Below are 13,355 nucleotides of genomic sequence, written 5' to 3'. Positions count from 1 at the left end.
TTGTTCAGTCAGCCATTTCATCGAACATTCATATACATAGTCTTTCTGAAACTTTAGTCTGAATTATCTATCAGAAATTGAACTCCAGAAATGTGTTAAAAATCACCTAAAATCTCTAGTATACATATACTATCATCATACAATTTTTCATTTTCAAATAAAATCGCTAAAATGAGTTTCCTTTATAAACATTCAGCTAATACATCTCTCTCTCCCTTAATCATTTCTACAAACCACTAGTGGGATTGGTTATATTCACTAATTCTTACCTTGACTTTATCGTCGCTTGCTTATATTCAACCCCCTAAATTCCTTCTACTATCCTACTCAATCATCTTCAGAGAACTCATCCACATTTTCCAAGCTAGCATTTGGATATTAATAGTCATCAAACTATTATAATTATTACTCTAGTCTCTGTTCTCTCTATTTCCTAACTTACCAGTTAATTCTCTCTCTGAGATCCAATCTCTGAGGAAATGACCTTACTATCTACTACACGTCTTTGAGTAAGCTAACTAATTCATAAATTTTGTTTGATAGAAGTTAAAGTAAATTTTGTTTGACAATTTTGTTTCACTTTATATCTTGAGCAATTCAGTGATTTGAATATTAGGACCATGGAAGAAGGAATTGTGTCTCTGAAAATGAATATATTATGACAAAGAAAGATGTTAGTTGAATAAGAATCAAGGGATCATGAGAAAGCTCTTTCGATGCAAGTGAAGGCTAAGCGAAAGAAAGAAGGCCTCAGCCAATCTTTCGCAGGAAAAGGATAAAGAAAAAATATCTTGGTTATGAGGAAGATTGATGGCAAAGGAAGAGGGAGAGGAGAAGGAAGAGGGTGACATGCATCTGATTCTTCCGAGAAAGACGTCAGAAAGCCATTTTAGAAGACAAATATCAAGGGTTACAACTGTCAAACATCCAGGATTTCAAATCTAAAGCCGTCTCCCGCGCACTGAGCCGCGCCCGGTCGCACTCCGCGTCGGCCGCACCCCGTGCCCCCCACGCGCCACCCACGCGCACACAGTCGCACCGCGCCGCCGTCTCCCGCACGCTTAGCCGTGCCTCTCCGAACTCTACGCACTACCGCAGCCCCGCACGCCTACGCCGCCGCGCCCAGCGCCGCCCAGCGCCCACCTGCATCCCCCCAACCTGCGCCGGCCCGCGCCGAGCCCAGCCACGCCGCGCCCATCCGCGCCACGCCTAGCCGTGCACAGCCGCACCTCGCCAGCCCGTGCCGCACCGCCCCTAACCGTCCCCAATCGCGCTCAACCGCTCGGTCCATTGGGCCGCCTCATCCATTGGGCTTGTGCCAGCCGGCCAGGCCCAGCCAGCCTGAATCCTGAGCCCCGAGGAGCCGTAAATTCATGACCTGAGACGCCGTATATCCGTGCCCCGAGGTGCCGGCTACTCTAGCTGCCCATGCACGTATCTTGAGGGATGCCACTTCAGCCCTAAGCCAATTAACAGGCCTCATTTAATGGGCCATCGCCATCTCTGACCGCTGCCGCCTCTGGCCACTGCCGCCATCTCTGGTCACCGCCGTCTCTCGCCGCCGCCGCCGTCCCTAGTCGCTGCCACCGCCTCCGGCTGCCGCCACCCCCGATCGAAACAACCTCTGGTCGTCGCCGCCTCCCACGGCCGCAGCCTCCAGCCGCCGCCGCCACCTTTCTTCGCTTCCAATTGCCATTGTTACCTCTGGCTACCACCGCTGCCGCCGGTCGCCGCTGCCGCTCGTCCTGTGGCCGCCGCCACCTCCGGCCACTACCGCCACCGCCGCCGCTCGCCACTGTCGGCACTCGCCAGCGCTACCGCTGGCCGCTGCCGCCGCTCACCACCGCTCGCTGCCACCACCGCTCACCGCTGACGCCGCCGACGCTACCGCTCACCGCTGCTGCCGCCGTCACTGCCGCTGCCACTCGCCGCTGACGTCGCTGTATGCTGCCACCGCCGGTGTCGCTCGCCGTCGACGCTGCCGCTTGCCATTCACTGCCGCTGCCACTCACCGCCGCGACTGCCGCTGCTGCCGCTCGCGGCTGATGCCGCTGTTGGCTGCTCGCTGTCGATGCCGTCGTTGCCGCTGTTGCTGCTCGCCGCTACCATCGCAAGCCGCCGCTCACCGCCGCCGCACGATGCTGCTCTCGGTCATCATACGCTGCGGCACAGTTTGCCGCCGTCCTCGTTATCCAACTGGCTGAACATCCCGGCCCACCAGTAATAGGGTCCACCAACGGCTCGACGACTATCCGTGGAGCGCCGACCATGTGGAGATAGAGACACCTTTTGCTCCCCAACAAATTGAGGACCCCGCGAATAAGCTTTTTCGGGACACTTACCACGAGCGGGACGTGTAATTCGAGATGACTGTCCCCGAGAAGGACGAACGGATCACAACTCCCGCCGCAGGACGTCGACGACGTCAGTCCTGCATCAACGGTTATTTAAAAGTTCTCTTTCCTCCAAAGCCTATACAGAGGCCAATGCTGTACTGAATTACTCGGTGATTTTATTTTGGAATTTAAGTTTTATTCTTCAAATAAAATTACCCTAGTCCCCTCTCTGCCACTGCCACCGATGTCGCGGCTGCAACCGCCGCCTCTTGCGAGAGAATATCTTCAGCCCATAACTACCGCCAGTGCATCTGCCGCACGTCGTCCCCTCCACCAACGCAATGTTGCCGGCGCCCATCACGCGCAGCCGACTGCACCCGTCGTGTGCATGGCCGCCGGTGCCTAACACACGCGCACAACTGTCCGTGCCTGCCACACGCGTACGGCTGGCCACGCCTGCCGCGCACACGGTTGCTCACGCCCCCCCACGTAGCCACCTGGTTGTTCTGCTACGACTTGCAACCACGGGCGTCGTCGTCTTCCCGCTTGGCCGTTGCGTGCAACCGCCTGCCCTACGGTCGTCGAGCTCAGACATGTAACCCCCTAATCTCCAGCACATCCAACAGTCGTCGCACCTACCGTTTAGGTTCCGCGACGTCCTATCAAAGCACATATCATTCATTCCCGCCAATGACACATCAACACTTTTTTGCATACCTTCTTCACACTCTCTTGTGCCAAATAACCATTCTTCCCTCTTTGGTGTTGGTATTACTTTTCAAGTGTTCCTCGTGTGTTTTGCAACCACCATCGGACTTACTTGAATACGTTTGAATCTTCTTGTGATCGACCGTTCGTGATATTGGATTTGGAGCTTTGTTTTCACAACGGTGGTTGTAAGATAGTCCGCTTGCCCTTGATCGAGGAAAGGGCCTGCACCATAAGCATTTTCAACAGATTTAAATGTTCAAAATTTGGTCGTGTTGATTTGTGGTCTGTTTTAGCCATCACTAGTTGAGTAAACGGTTTCACCCGTGTCAGTCATAGTCATCCAACATCATCTCCACTTGGAGAGAAAGCTCTCGAATAGCAGAAGTCTGGAATGGAAAATAGGAAATCAATATGAAGAGTTAAATGTTAACGCACAGATAATGGGAACGAGGGACAGTTATCTGAACGTTTTTTGGGTTTTATGCACTCTTGAACTATGACGATGCTTTCCTTGAATGATCTCTCCAAAAGCATGACTATTTCCAACCTTCTTGGCATTTTGGAAACATAAAAGAATATAATCAATAAGAAACTTGCCAAACTAATAAATCAGTGGAAGAAATTCGATGAGAAATATGAAAGAATCTATAAAAATTACTAAAAGTCTTTTGTAATTGAAAATGAGTACCTGTGTGTTGTAAAAATAACTTTATCATGAATCTAAGCTTAGAAAAATTGCAGATAGCTAGGTCTTCCAGATAACAAAATTCTCGAGAACTAAAAATCCCACTAAAGGCAGCTTTAATCAGTTATAATACGATAACAAACAAACTACATTTTTATGCAGATAATTTTGTGCGGAACATTCTATTTGGGTATTAATTTGGATACCATAAGATGCACAATGACATCGAGACTGGATAATAGCGAGTGCGTTTAAGAGATGGAGGAATGAGATCCTGGCCACAGGTCAACTTATTTCCCCTATTCATTCTAGGTTTTCACATGGAGTAACCAGAGTCACTCTTTATAGTCTATCCGCCAATTTTGGTGTCGGTTCAGCAGTCAGACAACGTCAACTAGTTATTCAGTCATGTGTGTTTGCCAACAAGTTCAAACATGTATGGGCTCGAACCGTTTTTCTCCACTCCCGGCCATCGCTTGGGGCAGACGTAGCACATGAAATGCTTAACATTATTCTTTTAAATGAACTAGTAGGGCCTGCTTGTAGTGCTCGCTTTAGATAAATTTCTGTGCCTTTGTGCACAGTGCAGTTTGAATTTTGTGCCTTAATGCAAGGAGCGAGAGGCCGCGGGGGGAGGGCGGGCGAGGGCAAGGAGAGGGATCTCTCACTCTCTCTATTCTCTCTCACTCTCTTGTCAGCCAATCAGCATCCAAAAGGGTACACCAATTTTACACATCACACCGCATAGAATATTCGCACACCGCACTGCACACTACACACGGGTCCGTGCGGTGCGGTTATTTGCGCACGCCGCAGCCCCGCCCGCACGCCCTTTCTCCATCGCCCCGGCCCTCCCCTGACTGCCAGCGCCCCCTCCCAGCCGCCGGCCCCCCACTCCCTTGACCGCCGGTGGCCCCTCTCCGCTGCCACCCCCCCTTCCTCCCCACCGTTGCTCGACCCGCTCGACCCGGCGGAATAGACAACAATGCTCTAGGGTCCCTCTTCCATTGCTCGCTTGACTGTTTCACTCTCTTCTCAGTCAATCATCCTCACTCTCTTGTCTTTGTACAACAAGGAGGGGTGAATAGACAGCAGCTGGCTGGAGTTCCATACCACATCCCCCACCTGTAGCGAGTTTCAGCGATTCCACACACACTGATAGAGAGAATAAAGAAAAAGTAAACGACGCTGCAAATGGAGAAGCGTCGTGACTAACTAAAAACATAATCAAGGATAACGAGCCAAGGACCTACCCATTTGCAAGGTGCTCTTCTCTTTAAGCTCTCGACCATCGTAGAGATATTTTACTCACTATTCATGAACCAGTGGAAAGCGGAAGATTATAAACCAACTATTGAACTATATTTGTTGTTACTTATGTAAATCATATGTGCATAAAGTTGTGATGCATATATGCATAAAGATGTGATGCATTCGATCAATAATGTTCCAATTATTGTGAATTAAATAAGTTATATAAATTTAAATTATTTGTATTAATGTTAAGATCTGGTTTCAAACAAACCCATTCAAGATAGAATGCTATATAATTTCTTTATCAGGATGCCCCAATTAAAAATGAAAATATTTTGTTCTTTGATCTCTGGACACCTAAGTTGGCTTAACTATTTAAATATTTCTGTACGTGAACAGGTAATGAATAGATAATAATTATTGAAAAATATTTTATATTATTTAGATAAACAATATATCCATAAAGGTGCAATGCATTCGGTCCTTAATTGTCCAATTAATGTACATTAAATCGGTTATATGATTTAAAATTTTTTATATTAATAATAATGTCTGATTTTAGATAAACCCATTTCAAGAATACTGTGTTATATTTAATGCATTTGGTCATTAAGGTTTGAATTAATGTACATTAAATCGGTTATATGATTTAAAATTTGTCATATTAATGTTAATGTCTGATTTCAGATAAACGCATTTCAAGAAGAATGTGTTATATTTAATGCGTTTGGTCATTAATGTTCCAATTATTGTACATTAAACCAGTTATATGATTTGAAATTTTATATATTAGTGTTCATATCTGATTTTAGATAAACCACTTTCAAGAAGACTGCTTCATATCTAAATCGATACTCAGATAATTCATATATGCATAAAGCTGTGGTTCCTTCGATCATTAATCTTCCAATAATTGTGAATTAAATAGTAATATGAAGTGCAATTATTCGTATTAATGTTAAGATCTCATTCCAAATAAACTCATTCAAGATATAATGCTTTATATTTATTGTAGATATTGTATTATTTGATCTGATACTATGTAAGTTTGCCTAACTATTTAAATATTTTTGTTTGTGAAAGGCAGAAGATTATAAAGCAATTGTCGAATATAAAGATGTGATGCATTCAATCATTAATATTCTAATTATTGTAAACTAAATCAATCGATGCGAAAACCAATCTCTCTCTCCACCTTCCATGGCCGACGATGGATTCCCCACCGTCCTCGGAAGAGACTATTTGCAGCGTCTCCCCTCCGGTGGACTACTTCTCTTAAGCTTCACAATAACCAAACTATGGCCTTGTGAGGTTGTAATCGAAGGAACTTCCAGAAGTTTTAATCGAATATCGTTAATGATAAAAGAATTTTAAGATAAAAACGAGCTTTTAGAATCAGAATGGTAGGGTGAGATCGTTGAAGAAAAGGAAGGATTTTCATGATCAAAATGAATTTTCAGAGTTTGAATGACGGGGGAAATTGTTGAAGAAAAAATATTTTTCAAGATCAGAATGAACTTTTGAAGTCGGAATGTGGGGGGAGATAGTCCAAGAAAAAGAAGAAGGAATTTCAAGATCATAATGAAGTTTCGCAGTTGGAATGGAGGGGGAGATCACTGAAAAAGAAGGAATTTCAAGACCAAAATGAAACATTCAGAGTTGGAAAGGCGGGATAGATCGTAGAGGAAGAAGAAGGAATCAATTTTCAGAATTGTGATGGTAATGGAATTGAATAATCTCACCGTGGAATGAACATCGCCAGGCCAGCTCGCAAACCGCCATTTCTGAACAATCAACTTATCTTCTTTCAAATCCTCGTTCACTCCCGCGATAAAGCTGTTGAACAGACTGAACGCCTCTCCAATCTCCCTGCTGATCTTTGCATTGTTCTACGTGAATCCATTCCAACTGTTCTCATTGTAGACTCTTGAAGAAATGTCCTCGCTATTCTTCGATCAGAACTCAACGAGAACAATCAAACAAAGAAGATTAAGCTTACCGCAAAAGGGAAAACAAGAGTTCAATCATTACATCAAACACTTGGTTCTTATTTATAGAGAAACCAATGAAGGAAGTAGAGAGGGAAAGTTTGTTGTAACAGCCTCCAGGGATATGAACTGGCGTCCCACGCGGAGGGGAAAGTTTGTTGCAACGACCTCCCAGGATATGAGCTGGCATCCCACGTGGAGGCCACAACGTCGTTATAACTCAGGACGCCAGATGGTCGCGATCAGACCTAAAATATAAATATCGAACTAAGAACGTGAGTCCAACAGACTTCTCGTCGGAGGCGTTCCCTTGGGCAATCACTAGAGAGAGTCTGGATCCTCATCTGCAATTTCCCCCATGATTCAGACTCCCATCATAAATGTTTATAGTTCCAAGACATCTTCTCCTCCACACATTCTCTAATGAAGTGATATCTCGTGTCAGTATGCTAGGTTCGGCTGTGTTGCACCAGAATTTTACTTAAGACAATGGCAGATTAATTATCCAGGTAGAGTTTTGCCGCTTCTATTTCTTTTCCACAAAACTCCCCAATAATCCTCCTCAACCAAACACCTTGACAAGCAGCCGAAGTGGCAGCCATATATTCTGCCTCACATGAAGATAGTGAGACTGTCTTGTTCTTATGTGATGACCAACTAATTAGGCAGTATTGCAAGAAAATACTTACCCTGAAGTACTTTTCCGATCGTTCTCATCACCAGCAAAATCACTGTCACTGTACCCCATTAAGCTTTTTTCCTTGTTCCCTTTTTCATACACCAATCCATACTCAAGCGTCCCTGTTAAGTACCTCAAAATTGGCTTAAGAGCTGAAAAGTGCTCCGAAGTAGGTTTGTCCATAAATCTGCTTAAGTAACCTATAGAATAGGACAAGTCTGGTCACTTGTTGGTAATATACCTTAGACTTCGTAAAAATGTTGGACCAACACTACATACACTCAGATTATTGAACTTGAGTCTTGTTTCAATTGGAGTTTGGAATTGTGTTCTATCATCTTGGCATGTTTGAGAATATTTTTGGAATATATCTTTTGAGATAGGGTTATAGAATCCCTTTCTATAACCCATACAATGCCTTTCTAAGCCCATACAATGCCTTTCTAAGTTTAAGAACATGACCCTCTTCACCTTGGACCACAAATCCTTCCGGTTGCTTCACATCAAGATCTTCTTCCACATCCCCATTCAGAAAGGCTGATTTCACATCGAGATGATGTAAAGTCCACCCCTTTTTAGCTGCTACAAAAATCATAACTCTTATGGATTCAAATCTTACCACTAGAGCGAACACCTCTCCATAGTCTTTTCCTTGTTTTTTAGAATAGCATTTTACTACCAGTCTTGCTTTTGTGTCTCATAATTTTCCCAAGTGGGTTTCTTTTGATTATAAAAATCCATTTTAGACCAATTGGTCTGTAACCTTCCGGTGGTTTCACCAAACACCAAGTAAAGTTCTTGATAATGGCCTTCATTTCTTCCTCCATGGCTAGTCTCCAGACTTCTTCTTGTGATGCTTCTTGGTATGTCATAGGTTCTTCCGTGGGTACAAGACATTCATCTTCTTCCATAGTCTGAGGACTTGTTTCTTCATATAATTGAGTGAGGGACATGTATTTTCGATTTGAAGATACCTCAGATGTTGAGATTTGGTCCGAGATAACTTCAAGAGGTTGCAGGTTTTCTCCTTGCCCTTCATTCTCCAAGTGATGGCCATCTTCTTCTGTCTCATTAGTGGATAAGGCAGGATAAATAGTGAGAGCAGGTACTTGTTCACATTTGTGTCTCCAATCCCACTTGGCATTCTCTTAAAAAATTGTATCTCGACTGATATCAATATATCCTTTGACTGAGTCAAAGCAGCGATAGGCTATGGAACCTAGCTCATATCCCACAAAAATCATAGGAGTACTTCGATCCTCAACCTTCCTCTAAGGTAGTTTAGTACTTTTTACATGTACTATAGATCCAAAAATGCGAAGATGAGCTACTAAGGGTTTTCTCCCTGTCCATCTTTCATAAGGAGTCACACCTTGTAAAGATGAAGTGGACGACCGATTGAGAAGGTAAACAGCAGTATTCACAGCCTCTCCCCACAACTCTTGAGCTAAATTCTTCTCCTTGAGCATGCTTCTCACCAATGCCAATATCGTACGATTTTGTCTTTCAACAATGCCATTCTGTTGAGGAGAATAAGGGGTAGTCAACGGATGTTTGATGCACTGTGAGTCACAAAACGAGGTAAATTCTATTGAATTGCACTCCCCTGCTCTGTCACTTCTTATACACTTGATCCTTGCCCCTTTTTCGATTTTGACCAGATCCTTAAACTTCTTGAACTGAGACACCACATCCTATTTTTGCTTCAGCAAAGATATCCACATTAGCCTTGAATAGTCATCCACAATTAGAAGGAAATACCTACTACCCCCCAATGTAGATGTATTGATAGGTCTGCAGAGGTCCATGTGCACGAGTTCTAGTGGATTTTGGGCCTTGAAATTGGAGTTTTTTGGAAACAAAGTACGGGTTTGTTTCCCTGCCAAGCAGCTTTGACAGACATAGGTAGGCAGTGTAATTAGTGGAAGCCCCTCCACTGAACCTTTATGACCCATATCTTTCAATGAATGAAAGTTCAGATGACCATAGCTCAAGTGCCATAGTTGACTTGTTTGGTCTTCTTCTTTTGAGAGTAAGCAGCCACAGATTACTTGAAGCTTCAAGAGATATAGTCTTCCACACGTGTGGTTCACTTTGATGAGCAAATTGTCTTCTCAATCATGAATTGTAAGACATCCTTCTTGCATAAGTACTTTGTAGCCTTCTTCATCTAACTTTCCCAAGCTGAGAATGTTAGCACAAAGTTTGGGAACAAAAAGAACATTCGTAAGTAACATAGTTTCCCCATCTTTTTGAAGGATAGGAATACTTCCCTTTCCTTCTATTCTAACTCGAGAGTTGCCCCCAAACTTCACTATTCCTCCAGTTGAATCATCCAACTTTGAAAAAAAATCTCGATTCCCAGTCATGTGATTAGTGGCGCCAATGTCTAGATACCATAGATTGGAGTTTGAGTGCTCCAATTCAGAACCTTAAAGTAGGAGATCACTTTTTCCTTCTTCAAACGCCATCAAGAGTGCTGATGTTTCTTGATGCAATGCGACGTCGGCCGGGATCGATCGGCTCGCATTACGTCACAGGAATTATGATGCGAGGACGTGAGATGTAATTCAATGCACGGGAAAATAGCGGATGAGCAGTAGAGGGAATCGGCGGATAACGGTGTCGGCCGTGCCGGTCAACGAGAGAAGAATGATCCCTAGATTAAACTCCCAATGACCCGCGAAATCAACTAGACGTCTAGACAATGAGGGGCGTATGACGGCCCTAGAGTGTTCGACATCTAGGCCAAAGAATATCCGTCAACCTCAAGAATTCCTACACTCGACGACGGTGGCTATCCTATCCGTGAATTGTAATGAAAATAATGGCAGAGGACGCGATAGCGGAAGATGAGACTGGAAAAGATAGTAATGCTGGTAAACGGAGGGGAGACGAGACTAACCTTAAGTCCCGCTAATCCACGGCGTCAAATCTTGTTCTAGCAGGTGATGTGGTGTAGATGGTAACGTGTCGGTCGACGACTCTGGCGAGATCGCTCGGACGTTGGACCGATGAGCACAGGAGGTGATCAAGTCAACCGACCTTGGGACCACGGCAAAGGAAATGGCAGCTGACGGGCATGCGTGGAGGTGTTTAGTGCCCACGCGCACGGGCTGGCGCGAGGAGCACGACGCGCGCACTGGCAAGCGGACGCACCGCGCGGTGGTCCTAGGCGAGGCCGTGCGGACGCCTGCAGCGGCGGGCGGAGAGGCGCGTGGGAGGGGTACCCTCTCGCGCGGACGCCGGGCGATGAACGGTGGAAGGGTGATCGAGTAGGAGGCGAGGGCGAGGGGCCAAGAATCGAGAGGAAAAAAGTGTGGGAGAATTGAGGGTTCAAGAATGGTAATGGGGAAGGGTCAAGAACGAGATGGGGAAAGGACCAAGAACGAGATGGGACGGATCAAGAACGAGATGGAAGGATCAAGAACGAGATGGGAAGGGTCAAGAACGAGATGGGAAGGATCAAGAATGAGATGGGGGGGTTCAAGAACGTGAAGGGATGGATCAAGAATGAGATGGGTAGGTTCAAGAACGTGATGAGAAGGATCAAGAACGAGATGGGGAGGGTTCAAGAACGTGGAGGGGCGGATCAAGAACGAGATGGGGGGGTTCAAGAACGTGAAGGGACGGATCAAGAACGAGATGGGTAGGTTCAAGAACGTGATGGGAAGGATCAAGAACGAGATGGGGAGGGTTCAAGAACGTGGAGGGGCGGATCAAGAACGAGATGGGGGGGTTGATAAGCTAAAAATAAGGGTAAAAACTATGCAATTTTTAGCCCTTGTCGTTGTGGATTTTGGCTTATGCAATAAAATTTATAAGGATTCCACTTAAGACGTATAGTGATAAGTACGAGTGTCGTCCAAGGGAAGCTAGTAAGGAATTTGATTTGGTGATTATTGGTCGTTTCACTCTGATTAAACTGAATTTGATCTTCAATGAGGATCAAGTCACCCTAATTAGATGAGAATTTAGAAAGGGGGGTAGAAGAGTTGAGATGAATAGAAGAAATATGGAGCTCTAAATTGGCTTCTTTTATCCTAATAAAAGGATCCAAGAGGTCAATTAGAGAGGTTAAAAGGGAATTTTTAATTTGAGTTTGGTTTGTTTTTGCAACTTTGATAATTCAAAACTGAAATGGGGGCAATTTAATCTCCTAAGAATTAAAACTAATCTTTTTAAAGCTTTATTCTCGAATGCAGCTGAATGCTTAGTTGAATCCCTCGAATTCTCCTCTCAATCCTAATCAGGGCTTGTACATGCCGCTCAAGCCAAGCGATTTAGAATTTCAGATCAAAACCAAGAAGAAGAAACAAGAAATTGAACTAATCTCATTCAAAATGCACAAATCCAAATACAATCAAGGAAAAAGTACCAGATAACTTGATCCAGGGTGGGACTCCTCTCTGTCTTGCAGCTGTGATAGAGAACCATCAAGAATGAGCTCCCCCTCTCGAAATTTAGCTTTTATACTTAGGTTATATGGTAAAAATCACCATTTTACCCCCGTTTAGTACTTAATATTTATCTATCATTGTAGGCTAGATCTGAATGATCCAACCATACAGATAGAAAGAGGGGATCATGACGAACAAATCCATAAACAAATCATCTCAATCAGACTTCAGGATCAAAAGTTATTAATAAATCAATTTTAAACCAATTTAATCCATTGGATTTAAAATTGATTTATTTATTAGTTTCGTTTTTAAACACGCAATGACGTGTCGCTCTCTCATTGGCTGGCGCATTTTGAATCCTCCTTTTTGTAGAAAAGTCCTTCAAAAGCCTGGAATTGCTTTTGGAGGCCGCCCAAAAGTAATTGCGTATATGCCCTTGGCGCACTCTCTCTCCTCCGATTTCTCCTAAAACATTAAAAATATATATTAAAAATAGCAATAAAACACTGTAAAATTTTAAATTGGATCTTTACTCCTGCAGTGGCGACCGAGAGCTGTTTTCAGGGTCTTTTTGCAACGAAAGTTCGCAAAAAGGCCCTTAAAAGTTTGAAAATAATAAAAATACTTCTTTATCTATGATAAATATAATTTTTTTCCTTCAAATAAATACATTTCATCTTCAAATAAATCTCAAAAATATCCTACAAATTCGTTAAAAATTCTAGAAAATTCACTGATTCATTCCCATGCTGATAAATGTGGAAATAAAATATAAATATGCCATTTTCATTAAAAAATAATTATTTCGAGCTTCAATAAATCCTTTAAAATTCATAGAATTAACAGAAAATTAGGAAAAAATCAGAAATCACTAGAAAACACTATTTTCATGTAAATATATGATTAGAATCCCATTTTATGCTCTTTAAATGCATAAAATTATGCTAATAACATGAAATAAAGACAGAAATTAGGGTGTTATCAGCGGTTAAAAAACGTGAAGGGACGGATCAAGAACGAGATGGGTAGGTTCAAGAACGTGATGGGAAGGATCAAGAACGAGATGGGGAGGGTTCAAGAACGTGTAGGGGTGGATCAAGAACGAGATGGGGGGGGTTCAAGAACGTGAAGGGACGGATCAAGAAGGTCAAGAAAATGGGTGGGGCATGGAAGAATCAAGAAACGGGGCGAGGGGAAGGAATCAAAAAAACGTGGGGGAAGGGAAAGAGGGGAAATTCAAGAAATGTGGGAGGGTGTTCAAGAACGGTGGTGGGGTGGATCAAGAACGAAGAGAAGGGG

Source organism: Wolffia australiana, chromosome 4 (assembly GCF_029677425.1).
Source record: "Wolffia australiana isolate 7733 chromosome 4, ASM2967742v1".
Lineage (NCBI taxonomy): Eukaryota > Viridiplantae > Streptophyta > Magnoliopsida > Alismatales > Araceae > Wolffia > Wolffia australiana.
This window is presented reverse-complemented; position numbering follows the sequence as displayed.